Source organism: Myotis lucifugus, unplaced genomic scaffold (genome assembly GCF_000147115.1).
Source record: "Myotis lucifugus unplaced genomic scaffold, Myoluc2.0 scaffold_1655, whole genome shotgun sequence".
Taxonomy (NCBI): domain Eukaryota; kingdom Metazoa; phylum Chordata; class Mammalia; order Chiroptera; family Vespertilionidae; genus Myotis; species Myotis lucifugus.
Window position 1 is genome coordinate 29,817 of NW_005872703.1, and position 15,638 is coordinate 45,454.

At 49.5% G+C, this 15,638-nt stretch overlaps 3 pseudogenes; 2 read left to right on the top strand and 1 right to left on the bottom strand.

Moving 5' to 3' along the window:
• Positions 1 to 1,133: 1,133 nt before the first annotated feature.
• Positions 1,134 to 9,525, bottom strand: LOC102425425 (annotated as a pseudogene).
• A 1,918-nt stretch (positions 9,526 to 11,443) lies between these two features.
• On the top strand, positions 11,444 to 13,265 carry LOC111824473 (annotated as a pseudogene).
• A 34-nt stretch (positions 13,266 to 13,299) lies between these two features.
• Positions 13,300 to 14,949, top strand: LOC102425748 (annotated as a pseudogene).
• The last annotated feature ends 689 nt before the right edge of the window (positions 14,950 to 15,638 follow it).

Here is a 15,638-nt window from a genome sequence, read left to right on the forward strand (position 1 = left end):
AATGCCCTTTGCCAGGGAGCTGTGAGCTCTGTTGGTGGTGGGGATGGGGGGCATGCAGGCAGCTGAGCTGAAGACCACAGCTGCCCACAGCTGACAGAGCTTGGACCCGGGGCCTGCACTGAAATATATGGCCCGAAGGAGGGTCTGCATGCCCTGGATGCTGGAAAATGCCGACCTCCTTTGCAAATGGCAAGGCCAGTGGGTGTGGAACTTCCCCACCTGAGCCCACCTTGATCGAGGGCTTAGCTGCTGTGTCCCACTCCTAAATACCAAAACCCGAGGCTCCTGGAAGGTAGCTGCCTCTCCTTGGCCTTTCCTCTGGCAGGTGATAAACTTGACTATCCTGCTTTCACGGGTCAAAGTTCCTCCATTCCATGTCATGGCCTGGCGTCTGGGGTCTTGCTTTCCCTTGAAAAGCCGGAGGCTCGCTCACTCTCTCTCAAAAGCCAGGGTCTTGCTTTCCCTCAAAATGCCAGGGCCTCCCTCACTCCCTCCAAAAGCTGGGGTGTCTCCCTTGAAAAGCCGGGAGCTTGCTCACTCTCTCTCGAAAACCTGGCGTCCAGCTTTCCCTTGAAATGCCAGAAACTCGGTCACTCCCTCTCAAAGCTGGGGTCACTCCCTCGAAAAGGGAGTTGGCTTATCTTTCCTGTTGGCTTATCTTTCTCCTGTTCCTTTAAACTTGGAAAGCCCCCTTCTGGAAAGAAACCCCAGAGCGGTGTGCCATTGCAAAAGCCATAACAGGCTTTAGATAGAAGAAATTATTGACAGCTAGTTGATACTACGGTGGAGTTGGCTAACACATTAGGAGCAGCAGAAATTATATCCAGGATCGTGCATGATCTGAAAGATGAAGTTGACCAGTACAGAAAAATGGTGATGGAAACAATTGAGAAGATTATGGGCAACTTGGGAGCAGCAGATATTGATCACAAACTTGAAGAACAACTGATTGATGGCATTCTTGGAAAGCCCCCATATTTGATGAACTCAAAAATGGCAAAACCTAAAATGAGTCTGGAGACCCACATGTTTCTCTTCAGCTGGAAAGAGTAAATCTAATGGGGGTTGCCCTGAGCCAGCAGGTGGTAGTTAAGGAATCAGCCCTTGAAGGTGAGGGTTTTCTCCTGTGGGTTCTACTCAAATCTTCTCAAGACCCCTGCAAATGTGTTGACTGTGGGTCTATGAATAGATTTCTTGTGAGCTTTTAAGAGCTCCAAAAGCTGAAAGCAAATCCTCATCCACTCCCTTGCTGACACGTATTCAGCTCCCCTGTCAGCAATACGCCCAACAAGATCAGTACAATTCTCTTGCACTTTTTCATGCCTGTTCTTTAAGATGGGAGTGAGTCTAGGCAGCAGATCTTTAATTGGTGGAGTCATCTTATGCATACCTATTACATTCACAATGGCCTTCAGTGCTCCAAGAATGCTGCCCAGTACTTCAGGGTACTCTTCACCCAAATACTCATACAAAACAACACCCAAGTGCCCCATCAATTTTTCCTCTTGGCAAGTCTTCATAACAACAGCAGTTCTAGAGATCAAGTCAGCCGCCTGTTGCCTTACTTTTGCGGACTTGTTATTTAAACGCCACAAAACTGTACCACAGATCTGAGGCAAGTAAGGTTTCACCCGTGTGCCAAGTGCATTGACCACTGTGCCAAATCCGTTCAACATGACTGAGTCCTCTGTAGTCTGTTCTTGAAAAGCATAAAGAATGCCATCAATCAGCTGTTCTTCAAGTTTGTGATCAATACCTGCTGCTCCCAAGTTGCCCATAATCTTCTCAATTGTTTCCATCACCATTTTTCTGTACTGTTCAGATCATCCACGATCCTGGATATAATTTCTGCTGCTCCTACTTTGTTAGCCAACTCCACCGTAGTACCAACTAGCTGTCGATAATTTCTATCTAAAGCCATTCTGTGTTGCCATAAATGTTTTAAAAAGGGAAGAAGAATCTCTGTTTTAATGTAGTTTGCTTCTACACCATCCGTTCCACAGCACTGATTTACCACCTTCAGCACAACTGTCTTCATTTCTTCATCAGGAGATTGGAATTCTCGAATAAGGATTAGCATCACTTCTCTAGTATAGTAGTTGGCATATTCTGCATCCATGAGAGGAGTCAGATACCCAATAGCCTTTAAGAAGGCAGCCAGACCCCTTCCTCTGTATTGGCGGATACCCTTCCATAGAGGCTTCAACACAGAATCAAAAGATTCAATACCATAAGGAGTTGCTGCTTCAGCCAAGGCCACGATGGCCAATGCACTAATGATCCAAACTTTCTGCTGCTCATCCACAAGACTGTGTTCAATGATTTCAACTAAACTTCTCAGATGTGGCAAGATGGTACAGCCCACCAGAATAGCTATCTGCTGTACAATCTTAATACCAGTGTGTCTCGCTTGCCAGGACTTCTTGCTTTTGCACACAGCTTTTAAGAAGGGCAATAGTGAAGAAATGCCCAGGGCAGAAGCTACAACAGCAAAAGCTCTAGCTGTTGTGTTACGAACATATTCATCCATATTGTCTATATCGGGTCTCATGGTGGAGATCATAGTAGCCAGACCAGCAGCCTTTGCCAAATTAGAAATAAGCTCTCGGCCTTCCACTCTAGCATAGTAATCTTCATCAATCAGCAATGGTTCAATGACCACAAGGATCTTATGCACATAGGGTCAAAGTAAGTCATCAAGTTGTATAATATTCTATCAATAACTTTGACAAGCAAATGACGTTCTTGATCCTCAAGTGTAGGTGACATCAGCAGAGGAAGGATCTGATTAAGCAAAGGACCAGCTACAAATTCACGAGTTTTATCGGTAATCTGATGCAAGGCAGCCTTTCTCATTGGGGGTGTACCATTCTTAATTTTTAAAAGCAATTTCATAATTTTTCTCTCTTTTTGCTCTTCTGGACTAAGTGTTGATTCATCAACATCAACCAAAAGTTTATCAAAGTACTGAATGTCATCAGGTTTTAAAAAGGGAAGATTTCCAGATGGTTGGTTGTTGACACTTTGCATAGTTCTGTCTTCAGTTTGCATGTGGAAACCAGTCATACCACCCAGAGGTGTTGGAGTGGCTGTGAGCTTTCGAGCTGGAGTTCGAATAGGGGCATAACCAGCTGGAGGAGGAAGTACCTTATATCCTTCTGGAAACATGGCATCTAAGTCGTCATCAGAAAGTGAGCGATTTCTCTCAGCAATTTCTCTCTCCCAACGCCAAGCCTGAAGCTGTTCAGGAGTCATACTCATTATGTGACCTGGAGTAGGGGTAGCCATGTTCATGGCTGGTGTGCCAAGTGGTGTTTTCCCAGGGGTCAGAACAGGAGTGCTTCCACCCATCTGACTGGCTGGTGTTTCGTCCCAACGTGATTTCCTTTTACTGGCTCCAGGAGTGGGTGTTTCACCAATGGAATCTCCACCTCGATCTGTTCGAGGCGTCTCAGCCCATCCACTTCCATGCCCAGGAGTATCTCTTTCTGTCTTGGGGGTCTCATCCCATCGGTTTTTACGAGCACTGGAAGTTGCGCCTCCATGGCCTGGTGTTGCATGGCCTGGTGTATCCCCGTGTCCAGGAGTAGCAACTTACGCTGTTGTGACTTGGGCTGCTCACCTCTCCACTTGACCCATGGGATTGGTGTGTTTCCCATCCAGCTCTCTCAGGTCAGGGTGGGTCCTGGAGCATCGACCCCCCATGGGTTGGGGGATATCAGCTGCATCTTCTGTCCACAAATCTCCTTCTGAGATTCCTTTGCATTCCATGTGCCTGAAATTCTGCCATTGGAGATTTATTTTGTTGTCACCTGGCTGGGGTGGGGTGGGGGGCTCTTTTTCAGAGTCTCCTCATTGCACTGTTTGGGGTTTTTATTGTAAATGATAGCATAAAAATTAGCTTGATCTTAGGCAACATATTTGAGTGAATTAATTATTAAAAAGTTTAGAGTGTTGCTGGCTTCAGGCATGGTTTAACCCAGGGGTTCCCGTTGTCAGCAGGACTCTGCCCCATTCCTAGGCAGTTTCCTGGGCTATTCTCTGCTTCTGGGTCAGTTTCCTCTTCTGGGCATTAGCCCCTGACCCCACACAACAGTCGCTACGACACCATGTGGAGACAAACAGCCTCTCTCTGAGAGGTTCCTGCCAAAGAAGAAGTAGCTTTGGAGAACCCCCAGCAAATGTCTCCCAGCTCATTGACCCACATTATGTTCTCTGCACTTCTCTCCCCAAATAATCACTGTGTCCAGGTGATAGTAGCCACTATCCTGGGCAGCATTGCCATTTATTACACAACTAGAGGCCCAGTGCACAAAATTCATGCACAGGGGTGGGGGGTGTCCCTCAGCCCCACCTTCACCCTCTCACATTCCAGGACCCCTCGGGTAGGGTCCCTAGACCTGGCCAGCGATCAGTGAAAATTGGGGCTTTCCTTCCCCAGGCTGCTGGCAACTGGACCTGTACCCACCACTGCCACTGCTTGCCATCTGTACCGCACTGTTCCCCTCCACCCCCCGCCATTGGTTTTCTCCCTCTGCGGTGACAGGCATGGGGTGTGATCACTTGGCTGGCCTGGGCCTCCCACTGTGGGACAATCGATTAAGGGACCCCCAGATTGATCACCACACAGAGGGAGTCCCTGCCCACTCACTGCAGCATCGCTGGCCAGGTAGCCTGGGCCGTGTGGCCTGGGCCTCTGTTCTGCAATCAATCACCCAGCAGGGGGAGGCTCCACCCACCCAACCAGAAGGTGGCCTAGGCCTCCCTCTGGGATCATGGGGTTATGATGGGGTTCCCTGACCAGTCACATTGCACCTGTCTTGGCAGGTCTGGCACCTGTCAGTGTGTGTCATAGGGTGGTCGTCCAGAAGGTTGTCCAGATGGTTGTTCCTCTATTCGGTCGTTCAGTTGATTTGAAAATTATGCTTTCATTATTATAGACTAGTGGACCGGTGCACAAAATTTGTGGATGGGGGGTGATATCCTTCAGCCAGGTCTGCACCCTCTCCAATCTGGGACTCCTAGAAGGATGTCTGACTGCTGGCAGTCGGACAACCCTCTCTCAATCCAGGACTGCTGGCTCCTAACAGCTTGCCTGCCCGCCTGATCGCCCCTAACCACTTTGTCTGCCAGCCTGATCACCTCCAACTGCCCCCCGTCCAGCCTGATCACCTCTAACTGCCCACCATTGCTGGCCTGCTTGCCCCAAACTGCACCCTTGCTGTATTGCTCACCCCCAACTGCCCCACCCCTGCTTGCCTGCTTGTCCCCAACTGCCCCCCTGCCAGCCTGCTCACCAACTGTCTCCCCTGCTGGCCTGCTTGACTTAATTGCACCCCCCCCGCCAGCCTCATCACCCCCAAACTGTCCTCCCTTGCTAGCCTGATCACCCCCAGCTGCCTCTCCCACTTCTGCTGGCCTGCTTGCCCCCTACTGCCCCCCCCCACCAACCTCCTCACCCCCAACCTCTCTCCCCTCCTGGCCTGACCACTCCTAACCGCCTCTGCCTCAGCCTCTCCACCATGGCTTTGTCCGGAAGGAGGTCTGGAAGGTCTCCTGGAAGGTCTTCTGGTCTAATTAGCATATTACCTTTTTATTAATATAGATATGGGACTCAGCAAACTATGTCCCTTGGGCCAAGGACATGTGCTTATAGTTAGTGTTATCCTATAGTGTATGCTTTTGTGCACAGTGGCAGAGTGGAGTAGCTACAACAGAGCCCTTATGACCTGCAAACATAAAATATTTGCCATCTAGACCTTCTGAGAAAGAGTCTCCAGACTCCTGACACAGAATGTCAGCGTCAGAGGGAAATTAGGTGTGGGGCAACCTCTGCTCAACCGTGGCCCATCTCTGTCCTTTGTTAGCTGCCCTGGTGGCTGCTCAGGAGACGGGATCAGAGTTGGTATTTCTATTTCAGGTGCACCCAGCAATGTGCGTGGATCCATCCCAAGGCTCCATCTTGTTGTGATTCCCTCACCTGGATGCGGGGTGCCCTGCGGAGGAAATCCATGGCAAAGCAGGGTCCTCCCACAATAACACTGGCTAACAGGTAGGGAGTGCTTACTGTGCCAAGTACTGTTCTAGCCCTGTATGTGAATTTAGTCACTCTTTAAGACTATCTCCAAGGCAGGTGTGGCCATCAGCCCAATTTACAGATGAGGGAATGGAGGCCAGAGAGATTTCTGGACTTGTCCAGGTACCAGGTCATAGAGGTTGAGTCAGTTGGGTCCCCTGGGAAGTAGACACTGGGAGTGATTGGGGTTCCTGAGAAGGATTGCCCATGATAGAATGAAAGGGAGAGGGGTGGGTTGGGCAGAGAGAGCCTCTGAGCATAATGCAGCCTGAGCTGGGAGAGGGGAGGGGCTGGAGCACCTCAGGCCACCTGGCACCCCCAGAGCCCACGCTCCGGACAGACGGAACAGAGTGCTGCCTGAGGACTCCGGCTCTGACAGAAACAGCGGGCCCTCACAACCCTCAGGCTTGGACATTGGCTGAGGCTGACAGGAGGAGCAGGTCTTGGCTCCAGAACCGGGTTGACCATGAACGTGCTGGGGCTTGAGGCGGTCAGCTAACTGCCCTGTTTCTCACTGGACAGCAACTTCCTCCTTAAAGGGCAGCTGAGGGGCACACCCCCATGGCCACATCCTGCTAGGAAATAAAGTAGGACTGAAACTCCAGCAGTCGGGCCAGACACCTGCAGACCTAACCCCTCCACTCCACTCTACTCCTTAGTATGGGGATCTCAGGAGCACAGGGTCAGTGCTGGTCCTGTGTGTCCTGGCTCTGCCACCAGCAACCATGTGTCCTTGAGCAAGTCACTCCATTCATTCATCCATCTCCATTCATTCATGCACTCATTCATTCCAACAGTTTCTGAGCATCTGCTGACTGTCGTGACCTGTGGCAAGCCCTTGAGATTAAGGCGCAGGCCCTAGCCTCAAGGGGATCATCACTTGGTTGGAGGACCACAGTGGCTCACATCAATGCTGGACAATGTTTCCAGTCAGGGATAGGAAGCCTTCAGGTCACAGAGTCCAGAGATACGGATGCTACCGTGGGCCTCAGTTTTCATGAGAAAAAGTGTTTAGACTCAATGCTCTCTAAGGACCTGGCCACGCTATCAGGCATCTTCTGGTCAGGTTTGGGGATCCAGGGTCTGCTTGTGGCAGGTTGGGTATAGGCCCAGCCAGAGAACCAGCCGGGGCCTGTGCAAGCCAGGATGTAGGCACTGATGCTCATCACTTTCTATAGAAGTGCCTGCTCCATCTCCCAACTGCACTTCAGTTGTTGACCTTGGGAGAGGTCCATGCCCCTGGGGTCGGGACACAATGCCTGGGCAAGACCTGCGTCATCACCTTGGTCCAGGCAGCTGGGCGGGAAACATCAGTTAAACAAGACACATTCATCAGTAGATGGATGTCCCAGAGAAGTCATAAAACATACTTAAGAAGCCAGCCATCCAGAATACCCTGAGTCCTCAGCCAGCCATGCCCAGACACGTGACCTTGAAGTGGCTCCTTATCCTGTACAAATGATTGCCAGGAAAGTCTATGGCCAATGAAACAAGCAAATGTGCCTTTTGCACCTTTAACTCGCTCTCTTAAATGAGCTCTGCCCTGGCCTGGAGACAGAGATGCTGGGCTTACCCATCCTCTTCATCAGACTAAACATTTCCCCAGGGTTTGGTGATTAAATCAGCAGAACCCATTGCTTCCAAGATAAGCTCCTGAGGATGTGATACCAACACTCACCCCAGATAATTCCAATTGGTACGTGTGGCAGGGCACTGGCATCAGCAGCAAGCATCCCTGCTAAAACAGCCCGACAATTAATTTGCTATCTTATGGCTCAAATGCTGACACACGAATGTAACCGGGCTCCAGTGGCAACAGGAAAAGCATCGACAGTGAAAATCCCTTTGCCTTCACCAGGTCCTGGAAACACGGAGCACCCCAAGGTGACTTCGGATCAATTTCCTAGTCTTTCTGAATTCCCATAGGGTGTTGGGAACAGGAAATGAGGTCAGGTTTGGGACAGTGTTCTTATGGATTAATATTAATATCCCAAGTGAAACTTGGCAGTGAGGCCCCTGCCTACCTCCCAGGGCTGCCGGAGCTGCTCTGAGGACCGCACATGTCCAGTGTGGAGTGACGCTCACCAAGAGCCCCAGTGGCCCAAAGCATGTCCCCTCCCAAAGGCAGAGTTCTCCACTGGGGACCTCAGTGTGACAGCAGGCAGACAGCACTTAGGTGAGGGGGCCTCTGAGGTCCTGTGTCCCCTGCTGGGGGCACCAGCTCCGAGTGGGTGGGAAGAGGGACTAACAAGGCATCTGACCAAAGGGTTGAGGAGGGAGGCCTGGATCCCATTAAACTTCATTTTGGCTTCTCCTGGAAACCATTGCCTGGCCGCATCTCCTGCTCTACCCTCCGGGGGCCCATCCAGCTGTGGGAGGCAGGCAGCCATACAGCACAAGAGCTGGGTGGCTCTAAGGAGAGGGGGCTGTGTGTCCACACCGACTCCCCATGCTCACACGGTTCTCTGTAGCAGCTGCCGGGGGCATGGATGGGAGCACTGGGCTGGGACAGCCCGGCGGCGTGACTTTGGGTGAATCACTTTCCCTCTCTGGGACTTTTTGTCTCAAATCACTGGTCCCTGCGGTCCTCCCAAACTCTGGTAGCAGTGGGAGGTGGGGAGTGGTGAAGGGGCAGAGTGCTGGGGACAAGAACCAGGGCACAGGGATGGCCTGCTGGACCGCAGACTAGACTGTAAGCTCCTTCAGGTGGGGCAGGGACGCATCCCCGCTGCCGGGCACAGGGCTGGCACAGCAGGGGTCTGTCAACCATTGACGACCGAGACAAGACCCTGCTTCAAGCAATCTCTGCTGCAGAGCCCACTTGTTTCCATTCTGACTAGATGCCTGGAATCCCACCATTAGAGTCACTGCTCTGGAACTTAAGGCTTCTCAGCGGTCCAGAGATCCCTGGGGAGTTTTAGGAGTCACAGCACCCGCCCCCATTGGCCATAAGGTCATCATGTGAAAACAAGTCCATTCATGTACTCACTCACTCAGTCAACAGTCCTGGGCACCGTGCCAGCCCTGAGGCAACAACAAGGACCAAGAAGCCCAAATTCACATGGTCATAAGCCATTAATTGGCCTGCCATGTGGTGAATGACAGATATGCAATGGGTAGTATGGAGGCACCAAAGAGGGCCATTTAGCCCGACCTGAAGGCGGGGAAGGAGACAGTAGCCAAGAGTTCCCAGGTGCGGCTTGGCCAGTGGAGAGGGAAGAGTGACCTAAGAGAAAGGCGGGGTGTGAGCAGAGGCGTGGAGGGGAGGAGCAGTGCTTCGGGGAAAGACAAACAGTTCAGTTACTGGAGGAGAACGTGGTCAGGAGCGGAGGCTGGAGGAAGAGGGGGCCGGGCACACACAGGGCCTTCTCGGGGCTGGAGCCTTGTCCTGGGCTCTGGAGCCAGTGCAGGGCTTCCAGGGGGTCAGGCCTGTGTCCTGGGCCGTTCATTCTGCCAGTGCAGCCCGAGCCTGGGAAGCAGGGAGAGGCTTAGTCCTGGGAGAATTGGAAAATTGAGTCAGGTTGTGCCAAAGGGATTGGGGAGGAGGTGGGGAAACGGAACCTTCTGGTGGTAACGATGGTTAGATGTGGAGGCTGAGGGAGAGAGAAGAGTCCACAGTAACCCACCTGCCTCACCCCCGAGCATTACCTTTTTTTCATCAAACACTTACTGGGAATTTACTAATTGTCTGGCGCTGTTCTAAGTGACTTCCACATGTTTATTCACTTAATCCTTACAACCACTCTACAAGGGGACTGTTCTGTTATCGTCCCCAATTCACAGATGAGGAGGTTTGAGGCACAGAGAGGCTAAGTAACTTAGGCCACACAGGTAATAAATGGCACAGTGAAAATTTGAGCCTGGCTGGCGTGGCTCAGTGGCTGAGCATTGACCTATGAACCAGGAGGCCCTCATTCAATTCCTGGGTGGGGCTCATGCCCAGGTTGCAGGCTCCATCTTTCATGGTGGGACATGCAGGAGGCAGCCGATCAATGATTATCTCTCATCATTGATGTTTCTCTCTCTCTTGATCGCTCTCCCTTCTCTGAAATCAATAAAAATGTGTTACAAAAAAGAGACTTGAACCCAGGCCTGCTGGCTCCAGAGTCTCTGCATTTACCACTGCAGAGGTCGCACCTGAGCCCTGTGCCCCCTCAATGCCCAGCTGCTTCCAGAAATGTTGCCCCACTGAGGCCCATCTCTGCAGGCAAAGCAGCACCCAGCCTGCGTAGCCCCAGCCTCAGCCAGCAAGACTGGGGGCCATTAAGGATCTGCAGATGGGGAAACTGGGACCCAACGTTGAACTCAGGGGCTCAGGCAGAGTTGTTGGCAGAGCTGGTACCAGGCTCCTGGTTTGTGTCTGCAGCCCCTGGTTGCTCCGGCCAGCAGGGCCTGAATAGAGGTGCTGTGTGTGTCTGTAGAGCCCCTCCAAGATCTTTCTCCTGTGTCCTCCTGTCTGGCACCCAAATGCTTTTTCTTAGATAGCCGAGGCAGAAGTGGAAAAAGATACCTTTATAATGTTTTAATAAATTATATTAGAGGTCATGGTGGTACTGTTTTATCCACAGCGTCTACAGGAATTGCTGCAAATTTAACTTCCTTTCAGTGTGTACATATCCATGCACCAGACCACTAGCCCATATATAATCAGCCAACTGGCAAGGGGGCTCGGAGCAGGATTTCCAAGGTGACTGAATGTGCCGGAAGCCGGTCGATCCTTGCTTCTTGATACAGTTGCTGCATGGAAGAAATGTCTGCACAGCATATGTTTCAAGGGACCTGGTGTATGTGGCATACTTTTATTAATATGTTTGCTCCCATTCTTGGTGCTATGTGTTTTAACCAAGGTCACCTCTCTGAGAAAGGTTGTTTCTCCACGTAGGGATTTTTCCCTGAAGTTAGGGAGATAATAAAATTCCTTAACTAAATGCCAAGTGGGTAGTTAATCTCTTTAACTAAGATCAATCACCCTTAAGCTTCATAATCTTAACTCCCTGGAATGGAGATAAGAAATGCCCTAACCTTTGGAATAGAAATTGATAAGATTAAAATCAACTGGTATAAATACAGATGTAACAAGACAATAAGACACAGAACCTGGCTGGAGGTCCTGGCGAGAACCTGGCTAGAGAACCTGGCTAGGCTGCTGATCAACTGAACGCTGCCTCCGTGTCATTCCTTCTTTGCTGACTCTGTCCACAAATTTGGGGACCGCTGGACCTGCTGGGGCTGGACCCCAACAATTGGCACCCACTCCCGTGGGGCACATGCCCAGAGGCCAGCCCCCAGCTATTTTCCTCCGTGGCAGCGGCAGTGAGAGGAAGGGCTTGGGAGCTCCAGTTCCGCCTGTGTGTCTGAGTGGACAAAATGGTGAAGATTGCCAAGACTCACGAAGATATCGAAGCACAGATTCGAGAAATTCAAGGGAAGAAAGTAGCTCTTGATGAAGCTCAAGGAGTGGGCCTTGATTCTACAGGTTATTATGACCAGGAAATATATGGTGGAAGTGACAGCAGATTTGCTGGGTATGTGACATCAATTGCTGCAACTGAACTTGAAGATGATGAGGATGACTACTCATCATCTACAAGTTTGCTTGGTCAGAAGAAACCAGGATATCATGCCCCTGTGGCATTGCTTAATGATATACCACAGTCAATGGAACAGTATGATCCATTTGCTGAGCACTGACGTCCAAAGATTGCTGACCGGGAAGATAAATACAAAAAGCACAGGCGGGCCAAGATAATTTCCCCAGAGCGTCTTGATCCTTTTGCAGATGGAGAGAAGACCCCTGACCCTAAAATGAATGCTAGAACTTATATGGATGTAATGCGAGAGCAGCATTTGACTAAAGAAGAGAGAGACATTAGGCAACAACTAGCAGAAAAAGCTAAAGCTGGAGAACTGAAAGTCGTCAATGGAGCAGCAGCGTCCCAGCCTCCCTCAAAACGAAAACGCCGTTGGGATCAAACAGCTGATCAGACTCCTGGTGCAACTCCCAGAAAGCTGCCATGTTGGGATCAAGCAGAGACCCCTGGACATACCTGTTCCTTAAGATGGGATGAGACACCAGGCAGTGCAAAGGGAAGTGAGACTCCTAGAGCAACCCCACGCTCAAAAATATGGGATCCTACACCAAGTCACACACCTGCGGAAGCTGCTACTCCTGGACTCGGGGATACACCAGGCCATGCAACACCAGGCCATGGAGGCGCAACTTCCAGTGCTCGTAAAAACCGATGGGATGAGACCCCCAAGACAGAAAGAGATACTCCTGGGCATGGAAGTGGATGGGCTGAGATGCCTCGAACAGATCGAGGTGGAGATTCCATTGGTGAAACACCCACTCCTGGAGCCAGTAAAAGGAAATCACGTTGGGACGAAACACCAGCCAGTCAGATGGGTGGAAGCACTCCTGTTCTGACCCCTGGGAAAACACCACTTGGCACACCAGCCATGAACATGGCTACCCCTACTCCAGGTCACATAATGAGTATGACTCCTGAACAGCTTCAGGCTTGGCGTTGGGAGAGAGAAATTGCTGAGAGAAATCGCTCACTTTCTGATGACGACTTAGATGCCATGTTTCCAGAAGGATATAAGGTACTTCCTCCTCCAGCTGGTTATGCCCCTATTCGAACTCCAGCTCGAAAGCTCACAGCCACTCCAACACCTCTGGGTGGTATGACTGGTTTCCACATGCAAACTGAAGACAGAACTATGCAAAGTGTCAACGACCAACCATCTGGAAATCTTCCCTTTTTAAAACCTGACGACATTCAGTACTTTGATAAACTTTTGGTTGATGTTGATGAATCAACACTTAGTCCAGAAGAGCAAAAAGAGAGAAAAATTATGAAATTGCTTTTAAAAATTAAGAATGGTACACCCCCAATGAGAAAGGCTGCCTTGCATCAGATTACCGATAAAACTCGTGAATTTGTAGCTGGTCCTTTGCTTAATCAGATCCTTCCTCTGCTGATGTCACCTACACTTGAGGATCAAGAACGTCATTTGCTTGTCAAAGTTATTGATAGAATATTATACAACTTGATGACTTACTTTGACCCTATGTGCATAAGATCCTTGTGGTCATTGAACCATTGCTGATTGATGAAGATTACTATGCTAGAGTGGAAGGCCGAGAGCTTATTTCTAATTTGGCAAAGGCTGCTGGTCTGGCTACTATGATCTCCACCATGAGACCCGATAGAGACAATATGGATGAATATGTTCGTAACACAACAGCTAGAGCTTTTGCTGTTGTAGCTTCTGCCCTGGGCATTTCTTCACTATTGCCCTTCTTAAAAGCTGTGTGCAAAAGCAAGAAGTCCTGGCAAGCGAGACACACTGGTATTAAGATTGTACAGCAGATAGCTATTCTGGTGGGCTGTACCATCTTGCCACATCTGAGAAGTTTAGTTGAAATCATTGAACACAGTCTTGTGGATGAGCAGCAGAAAGTTCGGATCATTAGTGCATTGGCCATCGCAACCTTGGCTGAAGCAGCAACTCCTTATGGTATTGAATCTTTTGATTCTGTGTTGAAGCCTCTATGGAAGGGTATCCGCCAATACAGAGGAAGGGGTCTGGCTGCCTTCTTAAAGGCTATTGGGTATCTGACTCCTCTCATGGATGCAGAATATGCCAACTACTATACTAGAGAAGTGATGCTAATCCTTATTCGAGAATTCCAATCTCCTGATGAAGAAATGAAGACAGTGTGCTGAAGGTGGTAAATCAGTGCTGTGGAACGGATGGTGTAGAAGCAAACTACATTAAAATAGAGATTCTTCTTCCCTTTTTATTTTTTTTTTTTTTAAATATATTTTATTGGTTTTTTACAGAGAGGAAGGGAGAGGGATAGAGAGTTAGAAACAACAATGAGAGAGAAAGATCCATCAGCTGCCTCCTGCACGCCCCCCACTGGGGATGTGCCCGCAACCAAGGTACATGCCCTTGACCGGAATCGAACCTGGGACCCTTGAGTCCGCAGGCCGACGCTCTATCCACTGAGCCAAACCGGTTCGGCCCTTCTTCCCTTTTTAAAACATTTATGGCAACACAGAATGGCTTTAGATAGAAATTATCGACAGATAGTTGGTACTACGGTGGAGTTGGCTAACAAAGTAGGAGCAGCAGAAATTATATCCAGGATCGTGGATGATCTGAGAGATGAAGCTGAACAGTACAGAAAAATGGTGATGGAAACAATTGAGAAGATTATGGGTAACTTGGGAGCAGCAGGTATTGATCACAAACTTGAAGAACAGCTGATTGATGGCATTCTTTATGCTTTTCAAGAACAGACTACAGAGGACTCAGTCATGTTGAACGGATTTGGCACAGTGGTCAATGCACTTGGCACACGGGTGAAACCTTGCTTGCCTCAGATCTGTGGTACAGTTTTGTGGTGTTTAAATAACAAGTCCGCAAAAGTAAGGCAACAGGCGGCTGACTTGATCTCTAGAACTGCTGTTGTTATGAAGACTTGCCAAGAGGAAAAATTGATGGGGCACTTGGGTGTTATTTTGTATGAGTATTTGGGTGAAGAGTACCCTGAAGTACTGGGCAGCATTCTTGGAGCACTGAAGGCCATTGTGAATGTAATAGGTATGCATAAGATGACTCCACCAATTAAAGATCTGCTGCCTAGACTCACTCCCATCTTAAAGAACAGGCATGAAAAAGTGCAAGAGAATTGTACTGATCTTGTTGGGCGTATTGCTGACAGGGGAGCTGAATACGTGTCAGCAAGGGAGTGGATGAGGATTTGCTTTCAGCTTTTGGAGCTCTTAAAAGCTCACAAGAAATCTATTCATAGACCCACAGTCAACACATTTGCAGGGGTCTTGAGAAGATTTGAGTAGAACCCACAGGAGAAAACCCTCACCTTCAAGGGCTGATTCCTTAACTACCACCTGCTGGCTCAGGGCAACCCCCATTAGATTTACTCTTTCCAGCTGAAGAGAAACATGTGGGTCTCCAGACTCATTTTAGGTTTTGCCATTTTTGAGTTCATCAAATATGGGGGCTTTCCAAGAATGCCATCAATCAGTTGTTCTTCAAGTTTGTGATCAATATCTGCTGCTCCCAAGTTGCCCATAATCTTCTCAATTGTTTCCATCACCATTTTTCTGTACTGTTCAACTTCATCTTTCAGATCATGCACGATCCTGGATATAATTTCTGCTGCTCCTACTTTGTTAGCCAACTCCACCGTAGTACCAACTAGCTGTCGATAATTTCTTCTATCTAAAGCCTGTTATGGCTTTTGCAATGGCACACCGCTCTGGGGTTTCTTTCCAGAAGGGGGCTTTCCAAGTTTAAAGGAACAGGAGAAAGATAAGCCAACAGGAATGATAAGCCAACTCCCTTTTCGAGGGAGTGACCCCAGCTTTGAGAGGGAGTGACCGAGTTTCCAGCATTTCAAGGGAAAGCTGGACGCCAGGTTTTCGAGAGAGAGTGAGCAAGCCTCCGGCTTTTCAAGGGAGACACCCCAGCTTTTGGAGGGAGTGAGGGAGCCCCTGGCATTTCGAGGGAAAGCAAGACCCTGGCT